The sequence below is a fragment of the Marmota monax genome, unplaced genomic scaffold, assembly GCF_021218885.2.
Source record: "Marmota monax isolate L192 unplaced genomic scaffold, Marmota_monax_Labrador192_F-V1.1 WCK01_AAM20220418_F8-fsc00023, whole genome shotgun sequence".
In the NCBI taxonomy this organism is placed as follows: Eukaryota; Metazoa; Chordata; class Mammalia; order Rodentia; family Sciuridae; genus Marmota; species Marmota monax.
In genome coordinates, this window is record NW_026692907.1 from 651,189 (window position 1) to 665,728 (window position 14,540).

Below are 14,540 nucleotides of genomic sequence, written 5' to 3' on the forward strand. Positions count from 1 at the left end.
CTTAGAAGTTAGAGGCCAGCCTGGACAACATAGGGAGACTCTGTTAAAAAAAAAAAAGGATACAAGGAGAAGGATCACAAGAAAGAAAGGGAGAGGATCATACATTCAAGGCCAGCCTGTACAATTTAGCAAGACTGTCTCAAAATAATATAAAAATAAGCTGTGGACATAGCTAAGTGGTAGAGCCCTTGTCAAGTAAGCATGAGAACCTCAATTCAATCCCTAGTACCACTAAAAAAGAAAAAGAAACAAAAGATATTTTTTTCTCAGGTTCTGGAGGTTAGAAAGTATAAGATCAAGGTACAAGCTGATCTGGTTTCTGATAAGGGCTGTTCTCTGCTTCCAAGATGGTCTCTTCTTGCAGTAGCATCATATGGCAGAAAAGAGGCAAAAGAAGATGAATGTGTTCTCATGTGGCAGAAGGACCAGGCAGCTCTCTGAAGTCTCTTTCATAAGGGCATTGATCCCATAATGTGGGAGGAACCCTGTGAGTCTAACCTCCCAAAAGCACTACCTCTCAATACTATCACTCTGGGGTTTAAGTTCCAACATAGGAATTTTGGGAGGACACATACATTTTAACCATAGCATTACTGTATAAGGTACTTTAGGTGAATCAATATGATTTACTTACTTATTTCACAGTCCTAGGAGTTAAACTCAATGGCTCTTTTCCACCAAGCTACACCCAAGCCTTTTTTATTTTTTATTTTGAGACATAATCTCACTAAATTGCTGAGACTAGCCTGGAACTTGCCATCCTTCTGCCTAGGCCTCCCAAGTATCTGGGATTTTAGGTGTGCACCACTATGCCTGGCTTCAAAGTGATTTAATTTGGTATCTTTTGAGCACCCCTATGAATCAGGCACTGGGAGAGAAGTAAAAGCATAGTTTCCAACCTCTAGATGCATCTAAACAAAAGGGATGTCAGGCTTACATGGACTGTCTTACCTTGTTCTGTTCCTTACCAACCATGTGATCTTGGGCTAATCCAAGTCATATTATGATCTTTTTAGGCCCTAGCTACTTTTGCCTTAATGGGTACTTTCCTCCATAAAAAAGTATTTAAAGATGACTGCATTGGCATAAAGACAAATATAATGTGGGCAAGGTTCATTATTATATATTCATTATTAATGTGTTCTTTTTTTCTGGGCTGATATTTATTTATTTAGTTAGTTTTGTACTGGGGCACTTAACCATTGAGCCATATTCTCAGCCTTTTTTTTAACTTTGAGACAAAGTCTCACTATGTTGCTTAGGGCCTTACTAAGTTGCTGAGGCTGTCCTTGAACTTGTGATCCTCCTGCCTCAGCTTAATGAGCTTCTGAAATTATAGGTGTATGCCACCACACCCAGCTTCTCTTCTGGTTTTAAAATAAATTAAAATTAAAACATTTTCTTGGGCCCCTAAAAGTACCCTGGGTCCCTAGCATGGTGCCTACTATGCCTGTGGATAAACATCTTTGGGACCAATTGTTGATATTCTTGTATCCTTTTTTTTGAACAGGGTCTCCCTATGTTGTCCAGGCTGGCCTCTAACTTCTAAGCATAATCAATCCTCCTGCCTCAGCCTTCCTAGTAGCATTTCTCATTTCCCACTCCTTAAAATTTTAGTTTTGTAACATTGTTAGAGATTTAGAAGTTACATGAGAGCACAAGTCTTATTTGTTCTCTACTGTATACTTACAGCACTTGGCATAGAAGTAAATACTCAGTAAAATGAACATGAAATTAGTCACATAATACCAGGATATAGTATACACTTGATAAATATCAGATTTATTTCACCAGACCTCCTAGGGAATTGGTCAGTATATACATAATAGATATTAGAAAACTGGAATAGATGGTACAAACCCTGAATGTAACAGGAATTTAGATCAGGAAGGATTGTGTGGGTCAATCACTTCACATGTTTTTTTTTTTTTAAATTGTTTATTTGTTTAGTGCATCAATCCCACTCAGTTCAACCATAACACAATCTATCATTAGGATAGAAAGTGGGAGTGTTCAAAAAAATCAATTGACATTCAAGTACAACATATTTACATACACAGAGAGTTGTACAAGTATTGCCATGTAGCTCCAAGCCCTCTGCAGATTTAATTACAGAGCTACAAAGTGAGTGCATAAATTATGCACTAAGGTCCATGTTTTGGAAATGACTGTGTAGTCCTGGGAATTAGATAGGAGGTTAGATTTTTGTAATTGATACTCTTCTACTTCAGGGGTGAAACCCTGGAGATCAATGAAAACTTCTTTCTTTCTAAAGACAGTGTGTCTGCAGTCCTACAGGTCTAACTGGACATTTAAACTCCAAATACTAGATGTTGGGAGGAAAAGAACAGTTCAAACTGTAATCTGATTCTACTCAGCCTCTCACTGTGGGGTCATTTGTTTCCTTTGACTTAACCACATCTGAAAAAGATGCCATTTCCCAGATGCATAGTATGAAGTCTCAAGGCCTTTATGTCTTTTCCTGATGCTGTTCTGTTTGCCTGGAATATTCTTCCCCTCTTCATTCTGGGAAACCCCACTAAGTTCCTATTCTTAGTAGTTTCTCTAAAAGTGTTAGTTTCTCCTCTTTAAAAAATAAAGCAAAGCATTCATGCCTATAAACTCAGCTCACACATTACTTCCTTTGGAAGTCTTTTCTATCTTCCCTAAGAATGCACTTATACTAGACATCAATTATATAGAAGCACTTTGCTGGGTCCTTCGCATTTATTATATTGTTTAGTCCTCTAGGCAATTTTATGCAGAAGATATATTTTTTTTTACATTTTTTGGTGTATTATAGTTATACAAAATGGTGGGATTTGATGTTATATATTTGGCAGAAGGGATTTTTTATCCTAAGTTCCTAGGTCAAGAATCTGCTATCTAGGGCCGGGGTTGTAGCTCAGTAGTAGAGTTCTTGCCCAGCATGTGTGATGCCTTGGGTTCGATCCTCAGCACCACATAAAAATAAATGAATAAAATAAAGGTATTGTGTCCATCTAAAACTAAAATATATATATATATATATATTTTTAAAAAGGAAGAATCTGGGTCTGGGGTTGTGGCTCAGTGGTAGAGCACTTGCCTACATCTGTAAGGCCCTGGGTTCAAGTCTCAGCACCACATATAAATAAAATAAAGGTCCATTTACAACTACAATAAATATCTATTTTAAAAAGGAGAAGAAGAAGAAGAAGAAGAATCTGCTGTCTAAAGGTCATGTATCTTGGCCAGGGTCCTCCTGTAAAAGGTAGAGAAGGAATTGGAATCCAGTTCTACCTGAGGTTCTCCTTCAGGCAAGTCAGGGCTCCATTCCTGAAGCTCTCAAAATCCTTCCATCATGTCCCTCCCCAATACATCTCACTGTATGGTAACTTATTTATATACCTTCATAAGCTAAACTCTTTGTGTATGAAGTACTGGGTATCAAACTCAGGGCCTTGCACATGCTAGGCAAGTACTCTACCATTAGCCATATCTATAGCCACCCCCCCACACACCTTTTTAAAAAATATTTTTTTTAGTTTTCAATAGACCTTTATTTTATTTACTGATACATGGTGCTGAGAATAGAACCCAGTGCCTAACACACGCTAGGCAAATGCTCTGCCACTGAGCCACAATCCCAATCCCTTTATAACCCTTTTCTTAATTTTTTTCTGTGAGACAGGGTCTGGCTAAATTGACCAAAAGGGCTTTCGATTTGAGATCCTACGACCTCAGCTTCCCAAGTGTTTGGAATTACAAACATGTCACTGTGCCCTGCTGTACTCTAAGTTCTTGAATCCTAAAACAAATATTGCTTCTTTCTTTATTCTTAGCCTGGCACAATGACAGGCACATGGTGAGTGATAAAAATACACTGATGGAATGAGGTGAGTAATAACAAAACACTTGGCAGTTTACAAAACATTTCAAATACACGATTTAATTTAGCTATAAAGGCCCTGCTTTTTGAAACTAGCAACATAAAAAAATAAGCTAAATGCAAGTGAAAAAAAATGAACAAAACATTATTGTGAATAACAATATTGTAAACGGTTACAAAAAAGTAAATTAACTGTGGCCAAAAAGAATGAGGGCTGAGAAAAAGATTTTTAGATTTAAAGATTTAACATCTTAAAGTTTTAGTTAGGGGACTTGGAGGAATATTTTTAATACATTATTATTATTATTATTATTATTATTTTGGTATTGAGGATTGAATGCAGGGGTGCTTAGCTACTGAACCACATCCCTAGCCTTTTTTTATATTTTATTTAGAGATGGGGTCTCACTGAGTTGCTAAGTGCCTTGCTAAGTTGCTGAGGCTAGCTTTGAACTTAGAATCCTCCTGTCTCAGATTCCTAAACCGCTGAGATTACAGGCGTGCACCACCATGCCCGGCTTTTAATACCTTATTTTATTCCATTCTCGTAGGAATCAGTGAAGTGAGTAATATTGCCTCTCTTTTCTGGAAGGGGAACAAAGTCTCAGAAAGGTCAAGTAATTTGACCAAAGTGACACAGCTGTTTTATGGCAAAGCCTATTTTTATGTTCTAGTCTCTAAAAATCCTCTTTAAAAAAATTGGAGGTGGTTAAGGTTGTGGCTCAGTAGTAGAGCACTTGCCTAGCACATGTGAGGCACTGGGTTCAATCTTCAGTACCACATGAAAAAATAAGCAAATAAAATAATAAAATTATAATTTTTTCGCATAATTACTGGGTTATTCTGTGCCAGTGTTTTAGGGAATGCCAATAATTTATGTTACTTTTCTTTCTTTATTTTTTTAGTTTTTTTTTTTTAAAGAGAGAGTGAGAGACAGAGAGATAGTGAGAGAGAATTTTTTTTTTAATATTTATTTTTTAGTTTTCGGCAGGCACAACATCTTTGTTTGTATGTGGTGCTGAGGATCGAACCCGGGCCGCACGCATGCCAGGCGAGCGCGCTACCGCTTGAGCCACATCCCCAGCCCCTTTTTTAGTTTTTGGTGGACACAACATCTTTATTTTTATGTGGTGCTGAGGATCAAACCCAGTGCCCCAAGCATGCCAGGCGAGTGCGTTACCACTTGAGCTACATCCCCAGCCCTCTTTCTTTCTTTCTTTCTTTCTTTCTTTCTTTCTTTTTTTAACCAACAACAAAAGCATTTTAACAGGGGTCTTCTGGCTAAGTCCTGGGATGTAGTAGCAAGTATGTGTCTAGTACAAGTAACTTATCTGGGGTTTGAGGTCATTAAACATGGGTGAGAGTAAGGCAGTGAGACAAGGAAGTGAAGGGAGCCAATAATGCATACATTACTGGGCTAGTTATCATAGGGGCCAGCTGGGCCTCAGTGATTCTGGGGAACTCTGGGAGACAGTATAGGACACATGGAGGGAATCCCAGTGGAGTGGTGAGGAAGCTGGGGTATTATCCACCAATTCCCATTTGTTATTGGTTCTGGTGATGTTAAATCTCTAAAACTTCCAGCTTGCTCTGTGTACAGGCAGAACATGTTTCCTGGCCAGAGAGAAGAAGGGAAAAACACAACAAAATTAAACTCAGGCAAAGAGATGCAGGTGTTTCCTGTAAGTAGCCTTCAGCATGTGGAAGTGAATGCCAAGAAAATATGAACAGGAAACCAACAGCATCTGTGACTGAATGTAATGGGATGTGAATCCTGCCCATACCACTTAATTTTCCACTAGGCTAAAAAAAAAAGAAAAAATTCATTGCAAGTCCATCTACACTAGGTCATGGATTGACAACTATGATCACTATAAGCAGGGACCTATAAACAAATCTGGCTTGTCTCTTGTTTTGTAAGCGAAATTTTATTGCCCATTCATTTATGCTTTTACCTTACTAGGCCATGTTGAGTAGTTGGGATAGGGAACATTTGGTCTCCATGTCAAAATATTTACTACCTGACATTAATAGAAAATGTATGTCAACTTCTATGTTAGGTACTTGGGATACTGAGATGAATAAGATTATTTCCGTGTCCTTAAAGAGTTTATAATCTATTGAAAAACACACATATGTAAACCAATAAATGCACAAAAATGTTACAAATGCTATAGCAACCATTCAAATGAGGGAATAGTGATTTCTACCTAGTTGGGACAAACATCAAGAAAATATTTATAGAAAAGGTAATAGGTACTTTAACAAAATCCTGAAAGATAAGTAGATATTTTCTCGACAAACATACAAGAAGAAAGACATTCAATTCAAGGGAGTAGAAGTAGCAAAAATGTTGCATAGAACAACAATGACATGAATGCAGCATCGTAATTGGAAGTGGAAGTGAAAAGAGGAAAGACTTGAAAAAGACTGGAAAATAAGGAACTGAGTCTGCACGCCTGGCACACACCTGTAATCCCAGCAGCTAGGAAGGCTGAGGCAGGAGGATCACGAGTTCAAAGCCAGTCTCAGCAAAAGTGAGGTGCTAAGCAACTCAGTGAGGCACTGTCTCTAAGTAAAATACAAAATAATGAATTATATTTTATTAGATCAAATGCCCTTGAGTTTAAGCCCCAGTATCCGACCCCATAAAATAAAGGAACTGAATTTTATCTTTTCTTTAGAAATAATGGTACTGGGCAAGTGGTGCATGCTAACATGGGCTGGGGATGTCCCTCCGTGGTAAAGCACCCCTCGGTTCAATCCCTAGTACCAAAAAAAAAAAAAAAAAGATACAAACAAATATAACTGCAAATTCATGGCTGTGGTGATTTATCTTCAAGTTAGTTTGTGTGTGGGAAGGTTTTTTGTTGTTGTTGTTGTTGATGTTGTTACTGGGGATTGAATCCAGGGGTGCTTCACCACTGAGCTCCAGCCCTTTTTTATCTTTTATTTTGAGACAGTTTTGCTAAATTGCTGAGGCTGACCTTGAACTCCTAATCCTCCTGCCTCAGTCTCCCAGGTAGCTAGGATTACAGGTGTGTGCCACTGTATTCCACTATTCTTCAAGTTATGGGGACATGGATGGTGTAGAATGAGCAGAGAGCATGAGAATTCTGTAGGACTCCTGGTTGAGTCAGAAGCTGTGGCAATCTGACAAGATATCACTTTAATGATAGTTTGAGCATCAGTTTGAACCATGATATATGTTTATTTCAGCTCCTCGAGGAGATAGACATGTTTATAAATGGCAAATGCCTCACAAATTCAGAGCTGACATAATTGCCTGATGGTATTTTTAAATTCTACTCTTTTAAAAAATTATTTCACAAAATGTCATTTCTTTTCTCATTGTAAATACAATGCCTCTGACTTATAGAAAATTTGGAAAACACAAAAGAAGTATAAAGAAAAAATAAATAAAATCAACTATAATCCCATATGCTCACTACAGATGTTTTCCTGTATACCCTTACAGTCTTCCAGGTAGATATAAAAACTTATTTTTTTAAGTTATTGATGGACCTTTATTTATTTATTTGTTTATATGTGGTGCTGAGAATCAAAACTAGTACCTAACACATGCTAGGCAAGTGCAGTTCCAATTTTATAATAAACTTTTAATATACAAAATTTTTTGTATATTAATCAATATATTAAATTTTATATCATAATTTTCATTATCATTGTATCCCAGATTTTGTATTTATGGTGCTGGGGATTAAACCCAGGGCCTCATACATGCTAGGCACATACTCTACCCCAGAGCTACGTTCCCCAGCCCTTTTTTTATATTTAATTTTGAGACAGGGTCTCACTAAGTTGCTTAGGGCTTCTCTAAATTGCCGAGGCTGACCTCGAACTTGGGATCCTCCTGTCTCAACCTCCTGAGTTGCTGGGATTATAGGCATATACCACACAGTTTATCTCAATCTAGCTTCTTTATTTTTTTATTTTTTAAAAATTTTTCAAGTATTTATTTTTTTGGTGTAGATGGACACAACACAATGTATTTTTTATTTTTATGTGGTGCTGAGGATCGAACCCAGGTCCCACCTGTGCTAGGCAAGCGCTCACAGCTTTGCCACAATCCCAGCCCCAATCTGGCTTCTTTAGTCTTCTGCTTAGGCCTGTGGGAAAATCACACAAGATTCTACTTTTGTCATTTGTGACTTTCTTTATTGAGATTATGGCACCTGTCCTGCAGCTCTCCTTTCAACATCAACCCCTGCCATCATACGGGTAATTTCAACTTCCATGTAAACAATATATTCAGCATGGTGGCCTCCCATTCCTTGACTGCTAGGTCTCTTGTAATCTATATCTCTTTCTACACTCCAGATTTCAACTCTTATAGCTTCTCTCTCAAACTTCCATCACCTATTAACTTCCAACTCTGAAACTGGAAATATTCTTTTTCCTCTGACTATAACCTCCCAGCCTCCTGCTTGCCTTATTCCCACTAATCTTAAACCTCACAAGAGACCCAACCCAGTCACTTAAATTCTTTCTCCAAATCTGTCTTTCTTTTCTGCCACAGCTAGCCTGGCTTCCCAGTCTTTCTGTCACACTTACCCTGTAAATCTCCCCAACCTTGGGTAATTTCAATTATGTGCCTTCTCTATTCCTACAGTTTCTGAGAATCCCTGATATTTAAAAAAAAAATGCCCACAACCAAATAAGCCAGTGAAACTAATGGTTGGTATCTTCAACATTCAGCTGGCTCTTCACTGCTACTTTGAAGTCCCTTTTCATTTCACAGGACCCCTTCTTCTCGCTTTTCATACTTCATTATCTTAAAGTTCACTATATAGATCTACCCCTCCCCTTCTTCCCCTGCTATTCTTTCCCTACCTGTTAATGAACTTCTTTTTCTCCTTTTTAAAAAATATTTATTTTTTAGTTTTAGGTGGACACAATATCTTTATTTTATTTTTATGTGGTGCTGAGAAACGAACCCAGTGCCTCATGCATGCTAGGCAAGCGTTCTCCCACTTGAGCCACATCCCCAGCCCCTCTTTTTCTCCTCTTCCTCCTCCTCCTCCTCCTTTTGGTACTATGGATTGAACCCAGGGGCACTTTACCGCGGAGCTACATCCCCAGTCCTTTATATATATATTTTTTTTAATATTTACTTTATTAGTTGTAGTTGGACACAATATCTTTATTTTACTTATTTATTTTTATGTGGTGCTGAGGATCGAACCCAGGGCCTTGCACGTGCTAGGCGAGCACTCTACTGGGGAGCCACAGTCCCAGCCCCTATCCTTTATACTTATTTTACTTTATTTTTCAACTTTGCTGAGGCTGGCCTCAAATTTGGATTCTCCTGCTTCAGCCTCCTGACTTGCTGGAATTACAGGCCTGCGTCTCCACGCCTGGCTGTTAATGACCTTCTAATTCATAAAGAAATAGAGTTCATGAAGGAGGAGCCATCTTAATTTCTTGCATTAGGTCTTGAAGTATTTTTTCTAGACATTGACTCCTCCCAAATTCTCTCATTCTTTTCCTTTATAATAGTTTGTACTCCCATCCCCCACTTACCTCTTCATTTTACCTTCTTTACATGCTACTGCCTTCTAGGGTTTCATCCTTAACCATACCCTCTATTCACATTTCCTGTAGAATCTCTATGCCTTTGGATACCACCTATGGATTTCCTTTGGATTAAAACCTCAAATTTGTGATTCTAGCTCTAGTTTCTTTCCTGAGCTCCAAATTCGTATATCCACTTGCCATTTCACCATCTATTTCCATCTAGATGTGCCACACACTTCAAATTCAACATGTTCAGCATTATCTTTAGCAGATTCCCTGTAACTCCTTCTTTTTTAAATTTTTTTTTTAATTTTTTAGTTGTAGTTGGATACAATATCTTTATTTTATTTACTTATCTTTATGTGGTGCTGAGGATTGAACCCAGAGCCTCGCACATGCTAGGTGAGTGCTCTACCACTGAGCCACAACCCCAGCACCCCCTGTAACGTCTTTTCTTTTCCTGTGTTCCCAGCCTGGAAATCTGCAGCCCACATGATTCTTGCCTTTTCCTCAGCTCTTGAACACTTCTCTTCTCCTTCGTCTTCTTTTCTATCCTCTATGTTCCTGCTTTCTTTTTTTGTTAATTAAAAAAATTTTTAGTTGCAGATGGAAACAATACCTTTATTTATTTTTATGTGGTGCTGAGGATGGAGCCCAGTGCCTCACACATGCTAGGCAAGCACTCTACCATTGAGCTACAACTCCATCCCCTGTGTTCCTGCTTTCATTTAGGCCTCATCTTCTCTCACATACTCTGGTCTTCCTGTTGCCAGCATGGTATCCATACTGGTCACGGCAGATAGATTGCTCATCTAAAACATTTGTATCTAGGGGTTGGGAGTCTAGCTCAGCCCTTGCCTAGCATGTGAGAGGAACTGGGTTCAATTCCAAGGACCAAAACTTATACCAAACAAACAAAAAAATGACAATGTTGTATATTCTTGTCACCGTACATTGTGTGTGAACTCATTAAGGATGTTATAAGGGGCTGGAAGTCTAGCTCAGTGGTAGAGCACTTGCCTACCATGCATGAGGTCCTGGGTTCCATTTCCAGTAACAACCCCCCACCAAAAAAAAAAAAGGGATGTTGTGAAATGATCATTATTTGTATGTAAGTTTCTGTGCAACAGAGCAAAGGCAAAATTAGTTTTATCTGGGTATGGGCACAAAGGTCTCAAAGAGAAAGTGATATTTGTACTGGGACTTGAATGATCAATCAAAGTTTCCCCAGGCAGAGGAGAGGGGAATGAGGGGAAGGATATTTCACCACAAGGGAATAATGGGAAAGAGGTGAGAAGTTCATTTCACATCAGTTTCACAAACATCCAACCTAGGTTTTTATGTCCCAGGTAGTGCTCTTTCCTTGGGAATATAGAAGTAAAGAAGTCACTGATCTCAAGGAGGTAAAAGTCTAAAAAAAATGACTTTTTAATTTAACCATTATTTAATGAGGAAGGTTGCTTGGGAGATTTAACCCACTAATCTATATTAGCTCCTCTAAACCAATCCAAATAAATATATTATATAAGTAAAGACTGTGTCCTGGTGGTGCATGCCTGTAATATCAGTGACTCAGGAGGCCAAGGTAGGAGGATCAAAAGTACGAGTCCAGCCTCAGCAACTTAGTGAGACTCTGTCTCAAAATGAAAAATAATAAGAGCTGTGGATATGGCTCAATGGTAAAGCATCTCTGGGCTCAATTCCCAGCAACAAAACAAAACTGTGCCTTCAGAAAACTAGCTTCCCTAGTCTCACCTTGCCCTTTATTTGGGATGTCTGCTGCTGCTAAGCAGACTGTCTGCTTCTTCCACTGTTCCATACTGCCTGCATGAGCCACTATGCTAAGCTTGAGGATGCACATGGAGTCCTCAAAAAATCCAAGTCAAGGGGTGGAGATTCAGACCCTGAACAAGTAGATACAAGAAGGAGTCCCAGATTCTTTTCAGAAGAAGTGAAGATGGCCAAGTGAGGAGCGCCTCCGTCATCTGACCATTTGGCTTCTGGGCTGGGGGCAGGCAGGTACCCAGAAAGCCAATTGCATCTGATGGACCATGCAAGAATCCTTGTCACACAGAATGACCACTTTCCTGATATTTAAGTGCTTTTATATTCATCTCAAAAACGAAATTCTGAATTCAGGATTTGGCAGGTACTTCCATATTGTCTTCTAGAGCGGGTAGTCCTGCTTCTTTAATCCAGCTACTTTCCCTACTGAAATATGGATACCTTTCTACACATTACCTCCACAGTTGGGAAAGAGGTAAGAAGATCAGTTCACATCAGTTTCACAAACATGGTATGGAAAAGACTGCTTTTCTTTTGTTTCACCTTTCAGATGCAACACAGAAAGATGCCCTGAGGGTTCAGTTATCCTGCTGACTTCTCCAAGAAGGAAAAAAAGCAACTGATGGGTCTTATGCAATTTGCTTAATTATAAAAAAATTATTTTGCATGCTGAAGGCTGATGTTTAATTTGAAACGGGTGCTTAGATCGTGGTATTTGTAAATTCTTAGCCTTTTGTTCCAAACAAGAATAATAAATGGCAAGTATGAATGACTTCAGGGTTTTTTAAAAAAATGTCTTCCAGTTTTGGCCACTATACTGCAGCAGTAAATTCCAAATATTTGTTGTAATTTGAAAAGAAAGAGATGTTAAAAAGTTACATATATCTCTAAATCCTGGTTCATCTTGTGACATAGATTTACTGGATAGAAATGAAGGTCTGGTTTTGCAGATAACCCTTTGATGTGATAAAGAAGCATAAAGACAAGATATCAAGATTGATTTCATTACTGATAAACCTAAAGAGATTCTGTACAAATACATATTTTTACATCTGTAAATCCACATTTTTGGATGAAAGGAGGGATTTTTCTCCTAGAGACAGAAGTTGTTGTTGACTTTTTCAAGTCTTGGAACCTTTGCTATTTTTAAATTTTGTCATTCTTCTACAGACTGACCAGATAACGTAGCGGCTAATCCTGTGAGTACATGCTTACATTTAGTTGAAAGAATGGTAAAAGCAAACAACCCAGTTTGAGTCCACAATGGAACCCTATTCACCTTCCTAAGATGAGAAGCTGCTGTATTAGAGCTTCATTCATCCTGTTTTGTGGAGTCCTACAGCACAGTAGAGTTAGTTTTCCATGCAGCCAAAACTGGAAGAAAAGTAGCATGAGTAGTCTTTTAGTTAAGAAGGTGTGATGGACCCTATAGTATGACCTGCCTTCAACTTTGGACATAGAAGAAAAAGAATGAGAAATTTCCATATAACTCCTTTTTCCTAAGAAAAAGAAACAAAAATGTCTTATGTAGAACCATTTGAATTTTTTTTTTTTTTTTGGAATTTTACATTACATAGTTCCGTTTTTTATAAAGTCACAAGTAACTCTTTTCCTTCAACCCAGATGGGTACTTGGATTTATTTTTCTAGGTGGTAGGTGTAATGTTAAACTGAAAGGCTGGGACTCAGGTAAATTTCCCCAGTTGGAATTGGACTTTCTCATTACCAAGTGGGTCTGTCTCAGAACCAATGTTTCCAATCCTTTGGCTGTTTCATTGTAGACTTAGAAGAAATTCAGGATCTGAAAAAGAAAAAAACCTGAAATAAGAAAAATAGTTCCAATAATAAATGTGGGTTTTGTGTTTCATTCATAGATTGAGAATTTATTCAGGGTTTGAAAAAAATTCAAGAAATACGGCTCTTCCTTTTTTTCCTTTTAACAGTTATATGATAAAGACTATAGTGGAAAACTGTTTTTATTTCCATACAAGGACCATTGTATGATGTCAAGCCTTTCATAAGAAGCATGAACACTTTATTAATGATTTTTAATAGAGAAAAATTTTAAACTTACTAATGAAATTAAGAACAGATAGTATTACTAGATCATCTCTGTTTTCTGGAATGGTTGCTGAGGACCATGGGTGCGATGATGCTGGGAACATAGGGTAGACTTACCCAAAATTGAGAGTGATAGAAATTGCCAAAAATGGGAAATGTTGAGCATTGTTATGATTAGATTGGTGAACCAATTTGATTTAAAATAAAAAAGCTTTTTCACAAAATAAAAAAAAAAAGGTTGTTCAGGGTAGAGGTGGGGCACAAGGGAGTGGTCAGTTCCACCTGAAGAAGGACATTTGTGAATCATCCTGAAGGAGGATGTATAGTCCAGGGTAGCTGGAATGTGGTTCTCCAAGGGGATGTTAGAAGGAGGATGCAAAAAAACAGTTCATTTTTCTTTGCTCTCCTTAGAACGTTGGTAGAGCCTAGAACTCCTCAAATATTTTTTCTCTCTTTCCCAGATCCTTTTTGCCTCATTTTCCTAAACATGATATCTCATTCCCTCTCTCTAGAAAGAGGATTGGGTGGGAAAGAACCAGAACATGCTGTTTGTAGACAAAATAGGCTATGTCTTGTTTTTCTTTTTTTCAAACTTAACTATGATCTGTTTTCTCTTCACCTAGTCACCCAAAAAAGGATAATTGTATTTTTGTAGGTTTCTATGTTTTCCCTTAAGAAGGCAACATGCTGGGAATGTTGTTTTATTTCTGGCCAACAAATGCCAATTAAACAAGACAACAATAACAGTAATAACAAAAAGCAGTTGGTGGGAAGTTTAGGAAGAGAAAGCAACAAACCACCAACAACAGAATGTATTATGAAATAATTTGCACCTACATTCCCAGCTGTAGAAAAGTTGGAAATCATTTTTACTAGAAACTGAAAAACAAAACCTAAAAACGACAACCACGCATGGAGGCGTACTCCTATAATCCCAGCAACTCAGGAGGCAGAGGCAGGAGGATTGCAAGTTTGAGGCCAGCCTCAGCAATTTAGCAAGAACCTGTTTCAAAAAAACAAAAAGGGCTAAATATGTAGTTCAGTGATTGAGTACCCCTGGGTTCAATTGCCAGTACTAGAAAACAAACAAACAACCCCCCCCCCCCCAAAAAAAAAACCCCAGGAAAACCACATTTCTGAAAACTTCATGTGAGTAACACAAGCCATTTTTTATTCTTCCTTAAAAAAAATCAATAAAAACCCTCAACAAGTCAGGAATGGTGATACATGCATAAAATCCCAGTGACTCAGGAGGCTGAGGCAGGAGGATCACAATTTGAGGTTAG